The sequence below is a fragment of the Varanus komodoensis genome, unplaced genomic scaffold (genome assembly GCF_004798865.1).
Source record: "Varanus komodoensis strain SLA01 unplaced genomic scaffold, ASM479886v1 scaffold2, whole genome shotgun sequence".
In the NCBI taxonomy this organism is placed as follows: Eukaryota; Metazoa; Chordata; class Lepidosauria; order Squamata; family Varanidae; genus Varanus; species Varanus komodoensis.
In genome coordinates, this window is record NW_025335568.1 from 37,841,162 (window position 1) to 37,859,222 (window position 18,061).

Consider the following 18,061-nt stretch of genomic DNA (forward strand, 5'->3'; position numbering starts at 1 on the left):
TCATCAGTCTTGTATTCCATAGAAACAATTGTACGTAAATGTAAACAAACACAAACCACAAATGGGAGGCAGTCGATCGCATTTGGAAAGATGGGAGACTTGCTACTTTTTAACAACAATACTTGCAAATTCTTTGTTAATTATTGACTTAATAGAAATAACCAGTCAGGTTTAAAGGCAAGGCAAGTATAATTTTCCATTTACTCCAACAGAATATTTAGAGTTAAAGTTATTTAATATATGAAGGGGTGCTGATTCCCAAAGAGTCCACATTCCTCACAGATTATCTTACAGCATAAATGGGAAAAAATCTAGGGATTTAAAACAAAGGAAATGTTACTAAAAGTAGATTTTCTTCCTTGGTCACCTTGGGTTCTGGTTACAAGTAAGTAACTGACCATGCAATGTATGGTTACGCAGATATAAGACCCAGTTTATCCAATGCTGTTTCTTCCCCAGCAAGTATGCATAAAATGGCAGATCTTGGCATTAACGCATGAATCCTGGAGTCACTTTCCTACCCAAGACTCACCCTTTGTTGTGTAATGCATACATGTGGAGACAGGCAGTCCAGTTTTTCCAGGGCATTGTCACCTGAAGGGTAGTAAACAATACCCATGAATTGGGCCCACCTATTTTTTACAGTTTTCTTTCTATAAACATGTTTTGACCATGAACATTACAAAATCTGTATAACATGGGCTGATGGGGTATCTTTGGGCATCCAACATTAGGGGCACAAAGGGAGGTTAAGCTCCTTTCAGTTCCTTGAAGGGAAAAATGTTGGAATGTTAAACAAACAAACAAAATTGTGGCTTTCCCTGTGCTTTAATGAAGGGTAAGAAGATGAGGAAGCTCCAAGCTACTGGGGAGATAAGAGATGAAAGACAGAGCAATCACACATGCTTCTTTGAACCTTCCTACATAAGCTAAACATAATGTACAATACAATGTACAATGCACAATGTACAATAATTTGCCTGAACTAAGTTCATTACTAAACTTATTTTCTATCAAATTGAATTAGAGTGTTCAAAAAATATCTTGAAAGCACCATCAGTACACTAGTATTTCCAAGGCCAATGAATGTGAGATAAGCCAACAAGGGAACAAGGAGGGTCTGAGTGGGAGGGGTTTAACTAGACCAGCCCAGTGATCTGACACCAGTCAAAGATTAAGTCACAATTAAGTCACATCTGGCATTCCCACCATCTGGCCCACAAGCAGTGCAAACCTCCTGAGGGTGGAGTCAACGCTATTGGTTGGAAGGGACAAAAGGAATTCAGTTCAGAAGCTACTCCAAGTACAGGCAGAACTAAATCCACAAGCAGAAGGCTGATTAATTTGATGGATGCTTCTTGTTAACAACCGTCATATCATTTCCTTTATCAAAAACCCAGCCCTGGCTGGCCAGCTTTAACATAATAGAAGACTATAGTTTGAAACCATCATCTTGTTCTGCTGGGAAAGGGAAAGGAGAGAGATAGGGGAAGAGGGAAACTATCTCTGGACACTGGCTAGGAATCTAGAACCCTGTCCTGCAGTTTCTATTGCAAAATAGTGATCCAACTGTTTTATGAATCATTATTTTGCATCCCATCCACCCCAGCAATGTCAATCTTGCCCATAGTGGTTAGAAACCCCCATGTGCATGCTAAGGTTAGTGTAGCTTCTTTAACAAACTTCACAAGCTGAAATTCACTCTTCTACAGCACAATGAAAGGTGTAGGAAATCTGTCTTCTGTTTCACCCATTTACCCTTCCTGAACTAAGCATACTATCCTTCAGCCTGGTGCACTTGAGATGCCTTGGTTTTCAGGTCCCATGAACCCCAGCCTGCATAGCCACTGTTCAATAATTCTGGGAATTGTAAAACATCTAGAAGGTGCCAGGGTGGGGAAGACTGGATAACCAGAGGCAAGAAGGATAAAAAGTCATGTTCCTGCTGTGTTTATTTATTGATGCACATATTTACATGCCACCTATAACTGCCAAAAGGCCTTCCTAGGGGGCTGCCTGGGTTTGTGCGGTCTAGTTTGTTGTGCACCTACTGAGATTCACTTGCTCATGTAACCATTAAAGGTACCTCTGTTTCAGGCTAACTTATCACTTCTGCCTTTAGCCTGCTCTTCATTCTTGATGTTTGACTGTTTCCAGACTTATGTCATGACTCATCATGAATGTATGTTATTATTTTGTGGGAGGAGAGACATTGTCTGCCATTGTTGTTACAGCACAACTGCACAATCCTATCCTCTGCAGATTGTAGTGTGAAAGATCCACTGAATGCAATGAGAAAGACGCCTGAAGGCGCATGCAAGATTCACTCCACCAGTTTTTGCATTTCCCTGAATCTTTCAACACCGTCTCAAAAATTCTAATGCACACAAATGTGAATGTAAATACAATTTTTGAGAGGAAGTGCATTTTTATTTTGAAAAGCATTGAAGTAGGTATTAAATAGTAATGAAGTATATTTTGAAAGCATTTTTAAATTGCTTATTAACAAGGAAACAGAACAGAAAGGAAATATAGTAATTAAGAAGTGCATGTGCCCGGGCTTAGAGCAGATGTTCCCATTTCTACTTGTTTCTAAGCCAACATGTATACAATTGTGGTGCTAATCTAATTCATACTCAGTAGGATTATTTGAGGAATCATTCTTTTCGAACACTGATATAGACTGAGCAGAGTCACAGCTCCTTGTGGATTGGAACTCAGTTATCCACTGATGTTTGCACTGTGTTCCAGCATAATTTTCAACTAAAGCACATGCCAAATTTGGTTGAAGAAGAAACTTTTGAGAGATAATACATTTTAAAATAAAGATTTGAAATCAGATGTGGCTGTTTATTTTTGATGAATACATGTGAAAGTGACATAGACTAGAAAAAGACTGCTCTGTACATTGGAATTCATATACTTTAGCTTGAAGTAGAACTTATTTATTGTAAACTGTCCCAAAACATTCTGTAGAGTACCAGATAGGTTATAATGAATGAATGAATGAATGAATGAATGAATGAATGAATGAACGAATGAACTTGGTTGACCATGTGTCAGGATTCTGCCTAAGAACATTGATATTGTTAAAAGGAAGTAAACTGGTCAGGCTAAAAGAAACTATTACTCTGCCCATGGGGTGTAGGTATCATTCATGATTTTTTAAAGAAAGCTTTGTTACCAGTTTCAGATAAACCTACAAAAAATGCTGCATATTGAGTTTTAACAACCTGTGACAGGTGTTTTATCGTATAATTTTGTTTTGTTTTGTTTAGATTTATCACTTTATTTCATCCAATGGCTGTTTCATTTGTTTGAAGTGTGCTACAAGAGAGTTCAGTTAGGTATGTTGCATGTGCTTTCTGAAGTTGACATCAAAGGAGAATGTTGCAGTCTGTGCAGGTGGTAATTCACTGTTCTGTCAGTCGTGTTTTCCTTTCTGTCAGAAGCTAACCACAAATACCAGAAAGTGAAAAGTGAAGGCATGTGCTGATAGAAACTTAGCCTTTCAATTCAGTTCAAGAAAATTCCACACTTCTGTGTAGGATTGGTGATTCTGAAACTTTGTGAGGCTGTTCCTTCAGTTTCCACTGAAACCACGCATCTGCAGTGCAGAAGTAAGTCCATTTCAGTTCACTGGAGCTTATTCCAAGGTAAGTGCAGCAATTCTGTTTTCACTGATGATATCTGGATTTGGCTTTCCTCTAAAAAGCTCAAGTTTCTCCACCCATTTTGTTTTCACAACAACCCTGTGGGCTAAGAGATTGTGGTGGACCAAGATCAATCACGAAGTGTCATGGCAAAGTAAGTATTTGAACCTGGGGCTCACCAGGCTGAGTCCAGTCTAGATTGGAGCACCATGAACCATGTGTAAACACATACCTGCTGCTGTCCCTGTATTGATAAGCAGAAACTTCAGAAGCAGGATGATCTGCCTGCTTTACAGCTATACAGTTAGACCACAAGTTTAGTGTGAACTGTGTGGTTTTTAATAGTATAACTTTGTCTAAGTTACAGCAGCTACTGCATTTTTTAATAGTCACCTTCTTTGATAAACCACAAACAATGTATTGATTTGCAACAACTCTGGAACAAGGAAGATTCTTCTTTGCCCCCAAAGTCCCGCCCCTCAAATTCATAGCTATCTGCAATGAGCACAAAAACACATAATCTCTCTTTATTTGGTATTAGCTCATATGCCCACCATCTAGACCAGGGGTTTTCAATGGTCAGCTGGAACCCATGACCAGATTGCAGCTTAATCAAAAGTGGAACAGTACATCGCCTTCCGTATCAATATATGGTTAAAGAAATTGTTTTACAAAATACATGTCTGAGAAGGTAAGTTAAGTGTATTTATATTCTGCATTTCAAAAGTAAGCTATTCTCAAGGCAGATCATAATGAACATTAACTTATCAAAATACACAACTTCTAAGTGGAAAGCAATTTGTTACAAAACATAATCAATTCAAATATGACAAAAACAATTCAATAACTGTTGAAAAATTCAATATTCTAATCTAATAATAAAATCAAAATTAGCTCACCAAAAGCAAACAAACAACAAATATAATCCATACTGCTAATGCTAATCCACAGCAGTCTGGCTTAAATAAAGTTCAGAAGTTCTCACTGGGCTTGATGTTTCACAGCTGGTTCCCTCATCTCTGCTCCAGAGGAGGCTGGCAGCAGTAAAAGGGAAGAGATGGGGAGGCAATGGCGATGCCACAACATCTTTTCCTGCCTTTCAAATCAGGGATGTAAGCAACATTCTTTTCAGTTTGCTTTTTGATGAGAACATATCCAATCTGCACATCTCCATCTGTAGACATGACTGCAGTCTGCAGTGTGGAGTCCCTATATTTACAGTTTGCAATTTGCCCGACAACAACAACAACAACAACACACAAATGTGTTCAGAAATGCATACATCTGAAAAACGTACTTGAAAAAGGTGTACATTTGATAATTGTGCATGGCAATACTTTTAGGGCAGATACCTCAAAATGCTCATAAGTGTTGTAAAAATATGTGCAGGTTTTCAGGAGAGAAAAACAGTTTATAGTCTGATATGGACACTCTCTCTATAAGCCTACAGTTTGCTTATTTGCTTATTCCTATCCCACATTTCTTTTGCGAGTGTTGGTCTTTCTGAACCCTTAGATTTGCAGTCTATGGGTAGTATCCAATTTTAGTTCAACTCTAAATAGGGCCAAATTCAGATGTTCCCAGAATATGTTGACCAGGCCTGATATGACTAATGATATACCAGGCCAGGGTGGAGATGCAGTAGCCTTTTATATGTTTCTGGACTCCAATGCCCATCTGCCCCAGTTGGCATGGTCAATACTCAGGGAGTGTTGAAATTGTAGCCTAACAACACTGCAGTGGGGTTATTGGTTTCCTACCCTTCGAGCAGATGATACATCAGCTAATTCTGAGTCGAAAGCAGGATAGATATGCATTTTATTTTTGCTTTTGAAATATTAAATCTGTGCTTTTAATTTAGTACAAATCATTGGAAAATAAGCAACACTTTCACACTGTTCCATTTGGACTGCTATTGGATGGAATGAGCCACAATTTTTAATGAAAGTTTTAAAAAACATTGGGATGAGTAAGTTACATTGAAAGTGCAAGGAAAGTGATTATATAGAATAGAAAATGAGCACTATGAATATAATAAGTATCAGAGCTGAAACTGCTGATCTTTGAAGTGTGAGGGTGAAAACAGTTTTCTGGCCTCTATATGCTTACTGAGCTGAAATTTCATGATTATTTGACTCCAGCTTTGCTACCAGTTATTGTTAGCATGGAGCATTCACATAAAATGCTCAACGTTTTAAGTTGCAATCCTCTGACTGACTCTTTGGTTCTTTTTGAAATAGTCCGGATTAAAGATAGTGTGCTATAGGCTTCGCATTCAAAACCAGATGGTTTGGTGCTGTCCAACACCTTGTTCTATGTTATTTTTCTTCTATTTGTTAGTCATTTGGTGTTTTATAGGTAGACGTGCTTCTTTCCTTTTCTTAGCAATATTATAAATACTACTGCTCTGCTTTTCTTCCTCTTGCAGCGTTCTGGGGAGGATGACATAGTGCCAAATACCTAAATTCCTTCTGCACTCTTTGGGTACATTCCAAGTCTATTAAAATCAACAGGAGTTATGCCATCATTTTCAATGGTAAATGCATTGAACAGTTTGAGTGGCAATTTTCTTTCCTTCCCAACAATCCTATGCACAATTACCAGGGAGTAAGCTGCTCAAACACAGTAGGACTTACTTCTGAGCAAACCTGGATAGGATGGCACTATTTGAGTAGTTCCAAAATCCTCCATAAATACTGTGAAAAATGCAGAGTATGGATTCAGTTCATAAGCCATCCTTTTAGGAGACAGAGTCTTCACTGAAATAAATAATGGACTTTACATTTTTAACCTTTTTTGCTTTCTTAGTTCAGAGGCTCTTGACCTATTCAGGTATTCTATAAACAGCATATAGGCAACAAACATGCAATGAGCACAGAGGTCTTCTGTGAAGAAGCACCGGATTGACGAGGACGTGGCATGCCAGTCAGAGCATGGAAAAATCCTGCTTTAGAGTGTTCAAAAAGTGCTTCCTATCATTATAATCCTGTCAACGAAGTAGACTGAAATTATTGTCAGGCAGATGCTCTCCAGAAAATATGTTCTGCTTGAAAGGGGGCTTGGAGAGCCTCAAATGTTTGTTCCTTGCCCTGCTCAGTTTTTCAACTCTGCTTTGTACTTTAAGGTTTCCCTGTCCTACTGCACAAGCATGTCTCCCTTGTCTTCCTTCATGTCCAGGTGATGCCAGCCAATCTGGAATCACATCATGGATGTGATGGTGGTGCAGCGCCATGTAACCTTGCCATGCGACAATGAGGAGAATTTGGAGCTAAGGAAGTGTTTCCTGTGTTCCGTGGCCCTCCCCTTGCAGTGCGTGTCGATGGGGAGCAGGCAGAACATATAATGAGAGCTGCAAAGCATGATTATCACATTTAATGTAAATCAGGAAGATCATGGCAAAAAGCCAAGCATGTCTTTAGCATTAGTTTGATTCAAGGGGGCTGTAAACTAGGTAAAACATTTAAGCTCCTGTTTGCAACTCAGTCTGATCAGCATACCGGAGAATACTATTTACATTGAACAAAAAGTGAATGAAAAAGCTCTTTCTTGTTTTGGCTAAAATCCATTTATTTATAGTATTTCTATACTGCTCCACATCCAGAATCGAGAGTGTTGAACAGTATGAAGTTTAAATCCATAAAATAAGAAAAGCAATATATTTCAAACATCTAAAAGCGAAATAACAATAATTTGGGACTGGCCAAAAAGTTTCCTGGAATAAGACTGGCTTTAGCAGGCACCAAAACAGCACAGAATTGATGCTTGCCTGACCAGCTGAGGCAGAAATTTCACAGAAATGGGACTACGATGCTGATGGCCCTTCTCTTGATGGACACTGATGATCTCTATGACCAGGCCCGCTGGTACTCCAGAAGAATCTTTTGCACAGGTCCTGGTTCCAAATATTTTAGGACTTTGTAGGATAGTACAAAAACTTTTTAAAAATACCCCCTTAGCAAATCAATAGCCAGGGCGGTTCCTTCAGCAAAGGAGTCGCATGCCAAAAAGAGGCATCTTCTCACAGCAGCCAAGTCAGTGCATTCTACAGTAGTTCCAGCTTCGGCAGCATCCTTAAAGGCAGCCCCATGTGGATGGCGTTGCGGAAATCCAGTCTTGGGGTTAACAGCAGCTACATTGCTCTGGCCAAGCTGTCGCTGTTTGAGAGAGAAGGTAGCTGGCTAGCCAATCAGAGAGGGTAAAAGGCACCCCAAACTATGCTAGGCACTCAAAACTTAAGTGACAGTGATGGAGTTGGCATATTTTCAAATAAATTATTACCCATCTATTCCTAATTTATAAATGAACCAACCCAATTACCAATTTCTTGGGACAGTAATTAAAACTCAGGAAGCAATGAAATAAACTTCAGCCGAAGACCATTTTTGCTGTACACTTGCAGCTGTTGCACCATACTAGATCTGATTTTGCCTGCCTGCTTCACATATGCTCATGAATCTATGAGAAGAATTCAAAATATATTGTTTCCCTCATAGGAAGCCTCACACTTCAGGAAGCTTCTCCTTTTCTCGCCACCCCTACAAACCCCTGAATCTGCTCTGGAAGTTCCCTCTGCAGCAGAGTATCAAAAGAGGTGTAGGAGGGAGAGGGGATCAATATTCCAGCTTCCATATCTCTAAACTTTATCACCAAAATGTCCGCGGTTCTTACTCTGGCGCATGAGAAAAACAAAATCTACTTAAACAAAATATTACCTTTGTTGAATCGATTGAGCTGTCTTTTCACTCCCGGTGGATGTCTGTGTGCACACACACGCACGCACACACATGTATTCTTCATCACCCTTCAATTTCCAGCTAGCTGATAAGAGCAAAGCAGAGTTCAGGTAACTTAAGCTGAGGGTCTTCTGTTATGATCAGCCTCTATTGCATGAGGGAAATCAGAAAATTCCACAACCTGCCACCCATGATAGTAGGTGGAAGGAGCCCTGTCCAGCTCAAGATCATCTTGCACCGTTCACATAGAAAGTATTGTGCATTTTTCTGCCCAGACGACGCCAAACCCCCACACCCAGGCAGACTGATAATGTCCTCTCAGATTAAAAGGGGAGGGAAAGGTCTCAAAAGCTTTTATTTTTCCCCCCTCATCCGCTTTTCCTCTCAACGAGCCATTTTCCTAACAACAACTCCTGATCTGTAAATTTTGTCAGCAGGTTTAATAGAAAGAGTTAGCATATCAAACATTGGCGACAGAAAAGCAGCTTTCCTCCTGAGGCTGAAACTGGGGATTCTTTAGATACTAGCCACCTTATCAAAGTGTCTATCTCAATTAGTCACCTTCCCATATAGACAGCCATCTCAATTTGTTTATATTTTCCTCTGCTCTTCCTTTCCATTAATAATTTCTCATAGGCACAATTGGTAGCTGGTTTCTGTCTCATATCTCGAGCTGCAACATTATTCCCTGGATACTTTGGGTGGCTTTCACAAGCTGATAATGAGCAATTGGGGCATTAGAAGCTTCGTATATCTTGGCTCCAAAATCAGACGCATGAGAATTTCTTTTTGGTTCACAAATAATCAAAACTTGCCCTGTTTGCAATCCCAGATGTGAATCAGAGTGCATTCTTTTCAAAAATGTTCACATGTTCCTAAACTTGCAATCATAGTTGAAAAATGAGTACATAAAAAGCACACTTCCAAATGTGCATTTTTAAAGAAATATGAATTTTCGCATTTAAGGGAAAAGAGCATACTTTTGAGAAATGCTTGCAGAAATGCGTGCGCCTTCCTTTTGAATGAACTGGAAACATGGTGCAAATGAAAATGGAATTGAACTGAACTTAGAAGTACAGAGATTTTTGGAAAAAACAGACATCCCTGATTTTGTCCGATGCTTGTTCCAACTGATTTTGTTATTTATAGATTTTTTTGTCCCCTTATTTTTTTCCAAGGAAAAAAATTCGCTCCAGGCATCATACTTTCAGAAATAAAACTTGATTATAACAGTAATAAACAAATGAAAATAAAATTAAAAATGACAAAGTAGAAACAGCTCTCAGGCCAACAGGCCCATTTGCTCACCAAGGTCCATTTGCTTGAATACAACAATATTTACCAGCAGAAAGAAGGACCATAGAGAAAAAGTGCACCCAGCTCTCTCAACAGGTAGTTTCACAACCGCTGAGAAGGCCCTCCTCTGTGCACCTGCCTAGAACTGAGGAAATAAATAAGAAGTCAGTGTTCTAACAACCATCTGTGGGTGGTAGGAAGTTAAACGGCACAGAATTTGGTGCCGTGCATGGATGCAAGCTGTTAATTTTATCAGGTAACCCTTGAGAAGTATTCAGCTCATGAGGGCCAATTCACATACACATTGTTGCTAGCAGTTTTTAAAACACCTAATCATGTCTAATTTGGATGTGATACATTTGCCAACATATGTGTCGCATCATTCCGGTCAGGGATCCATCACTGGGTGCAACTTCAGAAAAGGGAGACTCGAGTGGCCACACACCCCTTCTGAGGTGGCACTAATCATGGATACCAGATCACAGTTTCCATTGGAATAATCAAACTAACCTACATTCACAGGAGTTAACCCTAAAGTATGAATACCTCTAAGTTGGGGAATACAGAATAGCTCTGATGTTGAGATCCTTCTCCTGAACCCAAATCATTCACCAGTAAGTAAATAAGATGAAATCCTCTGCAAACAGACTGTATGGATCCTACTATAGCAGTGTCATTTTTAGGGCATCCCGGAGCATTCCAGGAAGCAGGAATTCCAGGATACAGGAACCTTTAAGTCTTGCTTCCTGTGGATGCTGTAGAAATGAAGTGCAGAACCCATTCTTGCAGCATTTTCCCCAGCAAATGTTGCAAATCTTAGAGCCTAAGGAACCAAATTTGAGAGACTAACTACAATTTATGCACCACATTCTTTGCCCCCCTCCTGTAGAGGAGCCAGGATGAAGAAGGAATACTGCCGCCTGCACTTTATTTTACAGTGCATTAAGTGACTTTTTATTTTGGATGTGCAAAAGGTACATGTCCATCCAGTAAAGTCAAAAGAACAAAGCATGCTAAGACCCTCAAAGGACCACATCAGAACAGCTAAACACAGTGATGTGATACTATCCTGACCTTTGGCTGGAACATGTCATCTGAAGATGACATTTCAAAAGCATCTTAAACCAACCTGCTCCAACCTGGTGCCATCTATATGAGTTGAGCTACAGTTCCTATTATTTTAATTATTCATTGTCTGATTATTTAATTATCACCTGTAGCCATGAATCTTGCCAGATGGGATCGTGATGGTTGTAGTCCGGCATACTAGGAGGGTGTGCATGTGCCCAGGCTCTCTAACCTTCTTTTGACTCTCATAAGGCCATTTTGTAGACAACAGCAAAGTGCAGATGAAAATGCAGTGCAATGAATGCACCATTGGTTAAAGCAATATAAGTCTAAGCTGATTGACTGAGTGATTGATTTAGTAGCCACACAATAATCCAGTCGTTTCACATAGATAACGTCTTATCCACAAACCCTTCATGTGTCAAAAAAACAATTACAAGTTTCTAAATAGCAGAAAATATTATGTTTCAAAGGAATGCTGTCCTCTGTCACCAGTGCAGTTGGCATGGAGGAGAAGGGAATCCCCTTTGGCACCTTCCTATGGGTAAAATACATAGCTTTCATTTTTCATTCCAAAAACAAGGCAAGGCATGGAGGAAGAAACACTCTGCGAGATCCAGTTGGGTCCTCTGTGGTCTTCCTATCATTCTAGTTTTGCCTTCGCCTTCATAGTTTGTATTTATGTCCCACCTTTCTTCATGCAAGAAACCCAGTGTGGCTTCTATAATCCTCTTCTCCTCTGCATTTTTCCTCACAGCAACCCTGTGAGGTGGATTAGCTGAGAGTCAGGGACTGGCTCAAAGTCACCCAAGTGGGGAGTAGGTATGTAGAGTCCAGCCCAAGACACCAACCCCTGTACCCCCGGCTGAGTGCATAACTGCTTCTGGCAGCGGATGCTGGAAGACAACACTGAAGTGTTGGAGGAGAAATTTGTGGGCCAGATGATCTGCCCTGGAAGCCCTAAGCTAGCCTTCTGCTTTCAGGTATGGCAGGGGACAGTGTCCATTGCCAGCATTAAAACAGTCTCGCCTGCCAGTCCAGTGGGCTTTTGTACATGGGATAAAGGGGAGCACCATCTCATCATTCATAATTCTCCCCACGGTCAGGAAAGCACATCACCCTGTTGTAATAAAAAGTGCATGAGGTGGTGGTGGTGGGGAATTAATAGGCCAGCAGTGGGTCGTTCCCCCAAGTCTCAGAAGAATGATCCACTCTCCAAAAGTGTGGGAAATGGTTCCCACACCCCTGCTGGTAGGTATGAATCTCATGGATCTCTGTTGCTAGAGGATAATAATCAAGGACGCATGCATTTCTAATGGTGCAAAGCTGTGCAGCAGCTACTCTGTCATTACGCTGGCACTTCACCATGCTCTCAAGATGGCAGATGCCCATTCTCGTTTTTTTAGATTGCAATTAAACGTGACATTGTCACCCTAGATTTCTTCTCTTAATTGGCTGTATCTGCCCCCGCTTGTGTTACTTCTCATTTCCCACATTTATATCAGTCCATGCTGCCATGAAAAGGGGGTTGTGCTACCAGGGAAGCAACGACTCTCGAGGGCCCTACACCACCTTTGTGGTTTGATGCCCATTTGCATGACAATGGGCTCCTTTACACTGTCTTCTTTTCCTGTGACTTCTGCTTCAACTGTACAAGGTTCAGGTTTGTTGTTTGTGAAAAGGTAACGGCTCATTTGGAGAAAAAAAAAGTGTTGTGTCTTTCATTTAAAAACTGCCTCAGGGCCCTATGGGGTATATTAAATCTGTCTCGTTGCCATATATCTTGATGTACATTTTACTTGAAACCAGGTGTTTTGTATATTGAACTTTTTAACACGGCAGGGAGGTAAGTATTCACAGCTGGAGTTTTATGCTTCACACATTTTCATGTTTCAGAACAAGAAGCGACCCCTAGGAGAGACAGAGGGGAAAACCCTCCCTCCAGCGTGAAAAGAGGCAGAACAAAGCGCTTCTGTATCTGGTGGCAGGACATGGATATGATGAAGTCACAGATAGAGGGCTTGCATATAAAATAGCTGCCAGTAGAAAGGGGGAGACAAAAAGTTGCAAGCAATCAAAGTGTGTAGGCCTACAGATCAATCACAACCTATGAGGTTGTCACTGCGGGGAGGGATTGTAAAAGAGAATTAAAAACTCCCATGGAATGGGTGTTGGGCTAGCTTTTGTATTGTAGGCTAAGTTTAGCACTTTTGTTTGCCAAAATAATATAGTAGGCTTACATGCAGTAGCTCTGAATAATTGGGTTAGTAGCATGTTTTGTTAGTGTTTTAATGTGCATTTAGCCCCCACAGCAAAGAATGGGGTGAACTGCCACGTTACAAAATATCTATGTATTTACTATATCTATCTATCTATCTATCTATCTATCTATCTATCTATCTATCTATCTATCTATATCTAATCTACAGACACACAGAATGATTCATTAAGTGATCTGTTCAGAATAGGCTCTTTAGTCCACAGGTTTTCCACTCATCAAATCAGCAACACTGTGCACTATATCCCATTTACTGGTTTATACCACTGTCTTCTCAGCATTGTCTTGTCAGCCTGAGAAATAGTTTTATTTTAAAATGTATAAGTAAGCTATGCTACCTTCACCATGCATTTGGTTTATGTAGCCTGAATGGATTTACTAGGAAATCTTTGCAAGCAATGGTTCCTTTTAGATGTTAACTTCAGTGGAAGGTAAGATTAAGAACTAGCCAAACGTTTGAGAATGGGAATACCATGTTGATATATATATTTCATCGAAGTTGCAATCCCACACATGTATAGATCCAGCAAGTATAGATCCAGGGCTTGAAAATGGGAGAAGCAAAGTAGTACACCGGATCCCATTAATTTCAATGTGACTTCAGTTGGAAAACACTTGGGAATCATGCCCTGAACCATTCACTATCACATGAACTATATTATTCAGAAGTGGTGTCTTCTCATGTCAATTCCCTTTCCTTCTGGACTGTTATGCACCAAATTCACAGACTTCTAACCTGTTAAACCATACATTAAGAATTAAATTCACCAGCAACCAGTATCAGTGTCTTGGGAGAAAGACTCCCAGGCCTTTACAGGGGTAAATAATTTGGGCAGCGTGAAAATAAAACTGTGCGTCAAGTGCTGTACAACTAGGTTCTCCTCCCATTAAGTGCTTTTATCATGGGACTACACCCCTTATTAAAATTCATTTGTCTTTTAATGGAGGAGGATAGCATATTTCATCATGCTTGACAACCTTGCATGCTGGAGACATGCAATTTCTTCTGCAGTGATTTAAGGACATAGAAACATGTGCTGAATTTCATTCGGCTGTTGCCTGTACATTGGTCCATTAGATCCACCCTTTACTCTAACAGCATTTGCACAGGAAAACTGACAACCCCTCATGCTTTGCCGACATCGCAAGGGCCACCCACTCCTGGGCGAGCCTGCCCATTTTCTGAGGCGGCCTGTGAGCAGAGTGTTTTGGCTACCTCCAGGATCATTGCTGCTCTGACTCCTTCCTAAGGGAACACCCTCTGCTGACGAAAGCGGCTTTGCTTCTGAAAAACAATGAAGGGACCTCCAAACAAGCTCACCTGGCACTGATTTTCATGTTTAATGGCATTTCTTTATTAAGAGACTGCCCACCTTTCCAATTCAGGCTCTTAAGGTAGCTAATGCCAATACTAAAAGCAAGGAATCCAAAAGGCAATGTCTTTAAAAGCATGGAGGAGGAGCAAGTAATGGTGATAGGAAGAAATAAATTTATTTATTTATTTATTTAAAACATTTTTATGCCACCCCCATCGCAACGAAGCCTCGGGGTGGCTCACAACAGAAACAAAATGCATAAATAAATAACAATATAACAATAAAAAATTATTTAAAAACCTCCGGTGCATCTTGACTAAAAATTTAAAATCGTATAAATACAAATAATTTAACAATTAAAATAAGTTTTAAATAAAAAGGTCTTAGCCTGGCACCGAAAAACAAATAATGATGGCACCAGGCGGACCTCTCTGGGGCGCGCATTCCATAGATGGGGCGCCACCACAGATAAAGCCCTCCTCCGGGTACTCACCCTCCTAATATCATTCACAGAGGGTTCCTGGAGAAGGGCATCTGTTGCTGATCTCAAGGGGTGGGAGGGCATATATGGATGCAAGCGTTCCTTTAGATATCCAGATCCCAAGCCCAATTTCAGCATGATCTGAAAATTCAACATGATCATTCAGCAGGGCTCCAAATTCATTTCAGAGCCCAAACTGGGATGAAAATCAGACTGAAAGGGAGCCAAAAGTCACACCCTAGTGCACCAAAGAAACCAACCAAACAAACCTCACCAGTTCTGTGATCAGTCAAAACCTGCTTTGGTGCCAGCTACTTGCTGTGTTTCTTAACAATCGCAAATCGACAACGATAGGATGACCTGGAGCTTCTTGGAGGCAGGGTGGAGTGAAATAAAATTAAGCTATCAGTTAATGCTAGGCATAATGGCATGCTTATAACATGAATGACTGCTGATGTACTTGTGGCTCTTTGAGAAGAGCCCAGACTAGGAGCAAAAAGCAAATGCCAACAGGAAAATCCGCAACAGGAAAATCAAATGGGTTCTCTTTGACATGGTTTCAGCTCATTAAAGCACCAGAGACCCTGTTTCTGTGGCAGGAATGATATTTTATGTAACAATTACCATCTCGCTTAAAGCAAATAACACATCCCTGTGCAAAAAACGAGAGCCTCATTGGTAGTAGACAATGGAATGTCTTCACAGTTCCTGACCCTGCAAAGATTGCATGTGGTTCCTGAACAAATAAATGACAGGACTGCCTGAGGAAAAACTTTTTATGAGATACTGAATGGCCCCTGTGCATGTCTTCAAATGTAAGCATGTGTGGTCACTAGCTCATAGCCAAGTAAGATTCTTTTCTGGGGGAAAAGTGTTTAAAAGTAGCCTTTCCTTTCCTTTCCTTTCCTTTCCTTTCCTTTCCTTTCCTTTCCTTTCCCAGTTTCTATTTTCCACCCTTCTATTTCTGGGTATGTAAAGAAAAGATCCCTCCAGCTTTGTCTGTATGAACACTGGATCCTTGCCTAGCTGTCGATTGTTCCCCTGCAATCTCCACCACACCCTGCCACAACTTTCACCATCTGGCTGGAGTATGAAGAAGGTGAAATATTTGGAAGGACAAACAAGATGTTAAAAACTGAATGACAAGCCGATCTGTGTAGTGAATGCAGTGCGTACATGGCCGGTCCAAAAATAATTTATTTTTAATAGTGGATAATTTTGGTTTTAGCCATAGCCTGCAAGTTTATGCACAGATGACCAAGAAAGTTAGCAGGCATTTGTATGCTTTCAAACTTTCTTGGAAATTAATGGCACACAAAATGGCACTTCAGGGATGGGGTGCAGGTTGCGAATTCATTTGTCCCATTCTGTCCAAGGAATTTAAGGTTTCCATTTCTGAATACTGCTCAATTCACTCTGATGAAAATAATGCACCCAAATGCAAGTTTTTCTTAAAGACAAAAGCGAGAGACCCCTAATTTGAATAAGCCCTGCTCTCCCAGTCCTCATTCCTTCATTCTGTAATTCCTTCCTCTACGATTTACATTGCTGAGAACTCCACTTCTAACATGAAGCTTAAAGCAAATTGATCATTTGCAGTTCACAATAAGTAAAATATACTTAAGGGGCAAAGTAAAGCAAAAGCAGCCAGATAGCTCTTCAGCTGATCTACGGAATGACTGGATTTTATGTGCTCATCATTGAGAGGATTGGAAAGCCCCCCTGGGAAATCTTTTGACTTTTGTCTATTTGGGAACAGGTTTCATGGAGGGAAAGAGGCAATAGCCTGAAGGCCTCGGAGTTTGCGAAGTAGCCCATCTCATTATTGCTGGTTGAAGGTTAGGGGTGCCCTCTTTTCTTAGGAAATGCAAAAACAGTAGGGCAGGGTTAGGATGCATTTCAAAATGAGCTGATTCTGCACGGGCTCAATGATAAATGACAGCCAAATCAAATCAAGTATTTGGGGGTATTTCTGTGGCTACCTTCATTGCTAGCCATTGTTGCTGTCTTCTCAAGGTTTTATTATGGAGGAACAAATCATATGAGTGAACAAAAATAAGCTTTCCCTCATGACATGAAATTGGAAAAAGAAATGGAAGGAACATTCTTTACTTCTGTTTGCATCAAAGACAGCAAAGTATGATTGATTCCTTCTATTGAACTCTCTCCACCCACAAGTGTAACATCAATAGGAAAGCTAGCTCAGGCTTGGACAGTGAACTGTACAACTAGACAACAACCCTGCCTCCCCATGTTTTTTGTCTCCCTTGCCTATATGCTGATGCTTCATCTCTTGACTTTTTGTGTGTAACTGATGTCATTCCATGTAGGCTTTAAAGGCCCAGACTACCTCCTCTCCAACCCCACCCCCAGAATCCACTTGCCCTGGCTCTTCCCTTCCTCAGGAAAATAAATCAAGAAGAAATGAGTTTTTCCCCTGGCCTTCACATCTCTAACCCTATATGACCTGGAATTTCCACCTAGGTCCTTTATTACAGTTATATCCCATTACCTTCTCAGTCAGAGGGGTTGTGCATGTAATTTACACATTTACCAGTAAATGGTGTGATAATGCCCACCTCCTCCCAGGTGACTGCATGAGAGTTGCATTCCCATGTCGTGATGCCACACCACTGGGGCGACATGTGAATGATTCAACCATGTAGGCAGAGCCTATTGTGTGAACCTCACACTTGCCTGCTGAAAGGAACTGTGTATAAGAGGAAGTCTAAAGCCTGAGGATGGTGAGGGCTACTTCACAGAAGAAAGTCATCTCTCTTATTAAATTTTAGCCCACTTTGTTCCTTATGAACTCAAAGCAGCTTGCATCCTTCTCCTCCTCCTGCTTATCCTATCCCCACAACAGCAGCTCTGTGAGGTGGGCTGGGCTGAGAGTCTGTGACTGGCCCAGAGTCAGCCGGTGGGCTCCATGGCTGAGCAGGGACTAGAACGCAGATCGCCTGAGTCCCAGCGCTATTCTTAAACACAACAAACTGCTCACACACATATTATCACTGAACTTGAAATGTCTTACATGGTTAAAAGTGCCACCATTCACCTGAAGCTCACTCACTCGCTTCCCCTCTTTCTTTCATGTCCTCTGCTCATGCGTGTGAGTATTCTCACGAAAAGCAGTTTACAATTCAGCTGCAAGTGAGGTTCAATCAGCATCAAGTGCCCAGAGGGCAAGTGATGATTTTCGTGTGGTCTTAAGTGCACTTGCTTCCCAGTCAGGC